We start from the raw sequence: 8,478 nt of genomic DNA on the forward strand, positions 1-8,478 counted from the left end.
TTTGTCTGATATTAATATAGCTACTCCTGCCTTTTTTTGGTCACTGTTTGCTTGTAAGATTTTTTCCAGCCATTCATTTTCAACCGCCTTGAATCCCTGGGTCTAAGATGTGTTTTTGTAGACAGCATATTGATGGCTCATATTTCCTTATCCTGTCTTCCAATCTGAATCTTTTTACAGGTGAGTTTAATCCATTGACATTCAGTGTTATTACTTTCAAGGAATTATTTATGTTAGTCATATTTTGTTTGGACTTTTGTTCATCATATTTTGTTTGTATTTTTCCTTCTCTTTTTGTCTTTTTTTTGTTGTTGTTGTTGCTCTTACACTTTCCTCCAACTCTGCCTCTCCTGTTTTTTCCTTTCTTCCTGCAGAACTCCCTTTAGTATTTCTTGAAGGGCAGGGTTCTTGTTGGCATTCTCTTTTAATCTCTATTTATCTGTGAATATTTTGAACTCTCCATCATTTTTGAATGCTAACTTAGCTGGGTAGAGTATTCTTGGTTGGAAATTTTTTTTCTTGTAGTACCCTGACTATATCATACCACTGCCTTCTTGCCTCCATGGTTTCAGATGAGAAATCAGCACTTAATCTTATGGAGCCTCCCTTGTATGTGATGGTTCTCTTTTCTCTTGCTGCTTTTAGAATTTTCTCTTTGTCTTGAGCATTGGATAAATTTGACAAACATATGTAATGGGGTAGGCCTTTTGGGATTTATGGTGTTTGGGTGCATTGTGCTTCCTGGACATGTACATCCATCTCTCAGTAGATTTCAGAAGTTTTCAGCCATTATTTCCTCCAACACCCTTTCTGTCCCCTTTCCCTTCTCTTCTCCTTCTAGGATGCCTATAATATGTATGTTTGTGCATTTTGCATTGTCATTCATGTCCCTAAGTCCCAGCTGGATTTTTTCTATCTTTTTATCGATCAATTCTACTATCTGCTTGATTTCAGATGTACTGTCTTCCACATTGCTAATTCTCTCCTCTGCCTCTTCTAATCTGCTGCTATTTGCTGAGAGTGTATTTTTGATTTCTTGAACTGTGGTGTTTATCGCCATCATATCCATTATCTTTTTGCATATGTCTGCAATTTCTTCTGTATTCTCTCTGTTTTCTTCATATTGTTAATCTCTTACTTTACTTCATTAAGTTGGTCTCTAATATATGTTTTGAGATCTTTAATTACTTGTCCAATGTTCTGCTCCTCTTCCAGGTTTTTAGTTTGTTCATTGGATTCAGCCATGTTTTCCAGATTATGGGTTTGGTTTGTAGTTTTTTGTTGCTGTCTGGTCATCATTTTATCTTGATGGGTTTAATCAGTTCTGTAGCTTCTTTGTCTAGTCATGGGGATTAATTAGTTGTTGTTCATGTGTAAGTGTTATGTCTTCTCTTTGTCACTTTGTTCTTCTTACTCTATTTTCTTGTTGCTGGCTAAGTTCACTTTGAAGGAAAACATTAGGGCTAGGGAAAACAAAATGAGTAAGAAAAGAATATGTGTAAAGTAGTACTGGTAATAAATGTTAACAGAGCAACAATGTGAGATCTAGAAGAATAGATATTAGACTCATGTAAGTTGTGTAGAGTTATAGCAGTAAGTAGAGTACCTATAATGATACATTCAACTGTAAATGGGGAGGAATATAATATGAATTAATAGACCAGTGTCTTCATGGGAGATGGAAAGGAAAAGAAAGACAATAATATTAAGAGTGGATAAAAGACAGAAAACAGAAAAAAGGTATTAAAAATAAAAAGCCAGACAATTTGGGGGCCAAAGAAAAGGAGGTAGAATGTAAGAGAAACAGTAGCTGATGGAGGATAGAAAGATGTAGGGGAAAGGGGATCGTGTAGGTGGCCAAAATCAAGACACACAGAAAAGAGGAAATGGAGGATGAGGAAACAACAAATGTGAGGCACTCCCTGCAGCATCTATTATATAAAGAAAAGAAAAAAGAAGAAAAAGAGAGAAAAGGAAAAAAGAGAAGAGAAAAGAGGGGACAAAGAAAAGGAGGGAGCTAGAAAAAGAAAAAGAGGAAAAAACTAAATAAATGAAAAAGGACCTTGGGGAATAAAATGGGAGAAAAGACCAGGAGACAATGCAATATTAGCAACCATGACAAATAAAGAAAGAAAGAAAAGAAAGAAGAAAGAAAGAAAGAAGGAAGGAAGGAAGGAAGGAAGGAAGGAAGGAAGGAAGGAAGGAAGGAAGGAAGGAAGGAAGGAAGGAAAGAAAGAAAGAAAGAAAGAAAGAAAGAAAGAAAGAAAGAAAGAAAGAAAGAAAGAAAGAAAGAAAGAAAGAAAGAAAGAAAGAACCAGCATTTCAAACTAGGAATCCTCTTTGCAGTTAAATAAAGCACTTGGGGATCTGGCCTTCCCCCTTTCTCCCTTTCTCACTTCTTTCTCTCCAGGGCAGCAGGAAAGCTGCCTGAGAGGTCCAGTAGGAGATCCAAGTGGTTCCTTGTTGAACCTACTCAACACAGAAGACTATGAGTCTTTATTTCCAGTGTGAGAGCACCTACACCTCACCAGATACCCCAAATATGCTATTGGAAGTTTGAATAATACCTCCTACAGTCCCTCCCCCTTAGGTGTACTAGGGGAGGTTTAATTGATTTTCTGACTCCACCTTCTCCCAGATCAATTTTCCTATCCCAGGACGTTTAGGTAAATTCAGCTTCCTCACCAGATTCACCTCTCCTTTCTTCCTAGACTCTCCCCAAGTCAGCTGGTACCCTCCTCCAAGCTCATGGAGAAAAAAACAACAACAAAAAATGTGGAGCACTAATCAAGGACCTCAGATGGACTTCTGGGCATGGTGAATTTGGGAATGGGAAGTCCATGATATTGTAGACTCAAAGTGTGTGAGTCTCTGGAGCATGGTCTACCAGGGTTTAGGGGATACAGTCCTCAGAACCACACATCCAGTTAACCTGGGGTTTGGGAACACCACAGCACAACAAAGTCACACACAGAAACCCAAAATTCCACCTCTCACAAGAATCTCTTCTGTCACTGTCTCACCAATTCGACATCCAGACATATTTTTCCCTGAAAGTCCACAAAACAGCCCACTCAGGGTTTGGGAACACTACAGCAAAACAAAGTTTTTAGGAATCACTGCAGCGAGGCCACCAGCCCTAGGGGGAAGGGTCCCACCCACAACTTCTGACCTCCATGTAAGAGACCCAAAATTCTACCTCTTGCAAGAATCTCTTCTGTCACTGTCTCACCAAATCTACGTCCAGACACCTCCTGCCCTGCAAGCACCCAAAACAGCCTGCTCCAGCAGGACTCCAACCCTACTCAGCCACTTCTTTGCAGGAGAGATTATGAGGTGCACTCACTCAGGTGCCATCTTGCCCCACCTCCCCAAAATAGATTTTAAATGCAAAACAATTGGGAGAGACAAAGATGGATGCTAGATATTAATGAAGGGGATAATCTTTCAGGAAGAAAGAACAATCATAAACATACATGCCCTAACAAGGGCACCTCCAAATACATGAGGCAAACACTGGAAAAACTAAGTGAAGGAATAGATGCCTCTACAGTTATAGTGGGGGTCTTTAATACACCACTATCAACTTCGGACAGAACATCTCAAAAGAGAATTGATAAAGAAACAAAGACTTTGAGCAATATATTAGAGGAGCTGGACCTAACAGACATATACAGAACATTACCCCCAAATACAGCAGGATATACATTCTTCTCAAGTGCACATGGATCATTCTCCAAAGTAGACCATGTGCTAGACCACAGAAAAAGTCTCAATGAATTCAGACAGAAATCATACAAAATAATTTCTCTGACTTAGTGGCATGAAGCTGAAAATCTGCAAGGGTCAGAGACCAAGATTTGGTAACAAGGTATAGGAGCTAAACAATTCACCCTTAGAAAAACAGTGGGTCAAGGAGAAAATCTCAAAAGAAATTAACAACTACCTTGAAACTAATGAAAATGATAACACAATATATCAAAACTTATGGGATGCAGCAAAAGCAGTACAGAGAGGAAAATTTATAGCCATAAATTCATACATCAAAAAAGGAGAAAAAGCTAAAATTGAAGAACTAACTGCACACTTGGAGGAATTAGTAAAAACAAAAAAACAAAACAAAACAAAAAATAACCAAAGGAAGAAGAACTAAATGAAAGAGAAAATAAGAAAGCATTTGAAAAAATAAACAAAACCAAGAGCTGGTTCTTTGAGAAGATCAATAAAATTGACTAACCTTTAGCTAAAGTTAACAAAGAAAAAAAGAGAGAAGATGCAAATACACAAAATAGGAAATGAGAAAGGAGATATCACCACTGACCCCACAGAAATAAGGATTATCATAAGAGAATACTTTGTTAAACTATATGACAACAAGAAAGGCAATTTAGAGGAAATGGACAAATTCCTAGAAATACATAAGCAGCCTACATTGGTTGAAACAAGAAATTGATGACCTCAACAAAGCAATCACAAGTAAAGAGATAGAATCAGTCATTAAAAACCTCCCAACTAAGAAGTGCTCTGGGCCAGACGGCTTCACAGGTGAATTCTACCAAACATTCCGGAAAGAAATAACACCAATCTTGCTAAAACCCTTCCAAAAAAATTGAAAGAGAAGGAACATTGCCTAACTCATTCTATGATGCCAACATTACTCTAGTACCAAAGCCAAACAGAGACACCATAAGAAAGGAAAATTATAGACCAATCTCTCTAATGAACCTAGATGCAAAAATCCTCAATAAAATACTTGCTAATTGTATTCAACAACACATTAGATGAATTATACACCACGACCAATTGGGATTCATTCCTGGTATGCAAAGATGTTTCAACATAAGAAAATCAATTAATGTAATATACCACATAAACAGAATGAAGGAAATAAATCACACGATCATATCTATAGATGCAGAAAAAGCATTTGACAAAGTACAACACCATTTCTTGATGAAAACCCTGCAAAAGATCAGAATAGAGTGAAACTTTCTGAACATGATAAAGAATATATATAAAAAACCCACAGCTAACATCATTTAAAATGGTGAAATCCTAAAATCTTTCCCTCTGACACCAGGAAAAAGACAAGGATGCTCACTGTCACTTCTTGCACTGAGGCAAGAACCAGACATAAAATACATCCAAACTGGAAAAGAGAAGTCAAAATTTCACTATTTGCTGATGATTTGATCCTGTACATAGAAAACCCTTAGAACTCTACAACAAAGCTTCTAGAACTATAAATGAGTTCAATAAAGTCACAGGTTACAGGATCAATGTGCAAAAATCAGCAACATTTCTTTACACCAATAATGAGCAATTTGAGGGGGAAATCATAAAACAAATACCATTTATGATAGTAAATAAAATTTTCAAATACCTAGTAATAAATTTAATTAAAGATATAAAAGACTTATACACAGAAAACTACACAACACTGATCAAGGAAATCAAAGAAGACTTAAATAAATGGAAGAATATTCCTTGTTCATGGAAAGGAAGACTAAATATTATTAAGATGTCTATTCTACCAAAACTTATCTACAGATTCAATGTAATCCCAACAGAAATCAACATAGTGTTCTTTAATGAACTAGAGAAACTAACTATGAAATTTATTTGAAAAGAAGGGGACCATGAAATAGCCAAAGATACATTGAAAAAGAAAAATGAAATAGGTGGAATCACACTACCTGACTTCAAAACATACTACAAAGCTACTATAGTGAAAACAACATGTTATTGGAACAAAGATAGACACACTGACCAGTGGAACCGAATTGAGAGTTCTGATAAGGATCCTCATATATACAGCTATATGGTATTTGACAAGGCCACCAAACCCTCTCTACTGGGAGAGAATGGCCTCTTCAATAAATGGTGTCTGCAGAACTGGATATCCATATGTAAAAGAGTGAAAGAGGATTACCAACTCACACCTTATACAAAAATCAATTCAAGATGGATCAAAGGCCTAAATATAAGAGCTAAGACCATAAAGACTTTGGAAAGCAGTGTAGAGAAGCATCTACAGGACCTTGTAATAGGAAATGGCTTCATGCACTTCACATCAAAAGCACAAGCAGCAGAAGAACAAATAGATAAATGGGACTTCCTCGAAATTAAAACCTTCTGCACCTCAGAGGAGTTTGTCAAGAAAGTGAAAAAAGAGCCTACACAATGGGAGAAAATATTTGGTACTATTTATCTGATAAGAGACTTATATCCTCCATATATAAAGAACCCCTATATCTTGAAAATAAAAAGACAACCCATTTAAACAATGGGAAAAGTATTTGAACAGACACTACTCCAAAAAAGAGATACAAATGGCTAAAAAGCACATGACAAAATGCCCAAAATCACTAGCTATTAGGGCAATGCAAATCAAAACAACAATGAGATACCATCTTACTCCCATAACACCAGAAGCTATAAAAATAATCAGAAGACTACAAATGCTGGGAAGGATGTGGAGGAATGGGAACACTCATCCTCTCTTGGTGGGAATGCAGAAGGATCCAGTCATTCTGGTGGACAGTCTGGTGGTTTCTCAAAAAACTAGCTATAGATTTGCCATATGACCCAGCAATTCCACTGCTGGGTATATACCCAGTAGAACTGAAAACAAGGACACAATCCAATATATGCACACCAATGTTCATAGCAGCACTATATACTACTGCCAAAAATTGGAATCAACCCAAATGCCCATCAGCAGATGAATAGACAAATAAAATGTGGTATATACATACAATGGAATCCTACTGAGCTATAAGAACCAATACAGCACAAACATATGTGATAACGTGGGTGAATCTTGAGAACCTTATGTTGATTAAAGCAAGCCAGGCATTGAAGGACAAATACTACATGACCTCAATGATATGAAATAAGTAAGCCAAGCTGTCTCAGAGAGCTAGAGACTGGATGACAGGCTTAAAGGAAGTTTGGGGGTAGAGGAACGTTGCATGCTGACACCTACATGGGTGAAATCTATGATAAGCTGGAGGTAAGTGTACAGGGAAGGGAAAAAATGGGGGCATAGGGATCCTTTAGGTGGGGCTCTGTGGGCTTGGGGGGGCTAGGGATGGGAGGATAGGTCAGCTGGCCCAAGAAATTGGGGGAAAGATGGGGAGAACATTTGCACATAGGAGATTGTCAGGTATGTGGATGAATCTATAATGTTGAGGAAACTCTTTTGAAAATATAATAAGGAAGGTTACCTGTTGAAGATGCTGAAGGAGGGGCATCTAACACAGGGCAGGCTTCTAGGGAGGGTGTGAGTGCTCATTTTGTCATAGTGTGTTATATCATTGAATGCAGAACCATACAATAGAGTGAAGATATACCCACATCCAGGGGAGAACTGATGTTCTCAAACAGAGGATATTGTATCTCTCCAGAGAATTGGTGACTCCCAATGGGTTAGGGAAGTCGAGTATGTCAAGCCCTCAACATTGTGGCAAGTATCTCTGAATATGGTCCTTCAAGTAATGAAGATTGATTGTCACTGTGGGCCCTGAGGGGAGGGGGAAAGAGGTGTTGAATATGTGGAATCAGGGTAACTGTGGGGCAATGGAAGTGTTCCACAAGATCATGCAATGATGACTATAGGGCATGTTAAATTACATCAAAAATGTATAAAAAGAAAAATGTAAACCATAATGTAAAACATAAGATAACTAAAAATTTGGAAAATCATATAGTCTAAAATATAAACCGTAATGTAAACACAAATGAACCATGTTTGAAAGCTACTGTTTCAATATCTGCACATCAGCTGCAGCAAATAAAATATGAACATGTAAAAAGATCATTGCTGGGGAAGGGACAAAGTGTTTGAAGTTGAATATGTGGGAGTACCATTTAATGTATATGTGAATTATTGTGATCAAAAATGTTTGTGAAGACAAAATTAGTAATTAAAAAAAAGAAAGGATGTAGACACTGAGGAAGAAATGGAAGAAACTGACTTGCCACTATACATACAGGGCAACATCTATAGCAATGATGAAAGGCAAAACATCAAAAACAAAGCTTTTTTATTTTTTCATTTTTTGATACCCCAATTTATTTTTACTTTATTTAATTTTTTCCAAATTACCTTGTATTCTATATTTAACCCTTAAACCCATCACTATATTCCATTTTACTATTAATGGAACCTGGCAATATATTAAGCCTCATTTTTAAAGAAGTTTCAGACCACAGATAGGATCAACTATGGCAGGGGAAGAACACTGGTGTGGGGTGTTATTGATAGGGGGCACATGGTTGGGAGGGACTTCTCTGGGCATGTACATAAAAAATATTTGGATATTTTCATAGTGGTTTCAGTTAAAAATAACAACTGAGGGAGTTTTGAGTTCCTAGCCAGGGGAGCTCTGTCACATTCCCCAATGGAGTAGCAACAGTCCCCCAAGTGCAATGGTAAAGATCAATAAAATGGATGGCCCAACAATGAGCCCTTGA

This window comes from Dasypus novemcinctus, unplaced genomic scaffold (assembly GCF_030445035.2).
Source record: "Dasypus novemcinctus isolate mDasNov1 unplaced genomic scaffold, mDasNov1.1.hap2 scaffold_133, whole genome shotgun sequence".
In the NCBI taxonomy this organism is placed as follows: domain Eukaryota; kingdom Metazoa; phylum Chordata; class Mammalia; order Cingulata; family Dasypodidae; genus Dasypus; species Dasypus novemcinctus.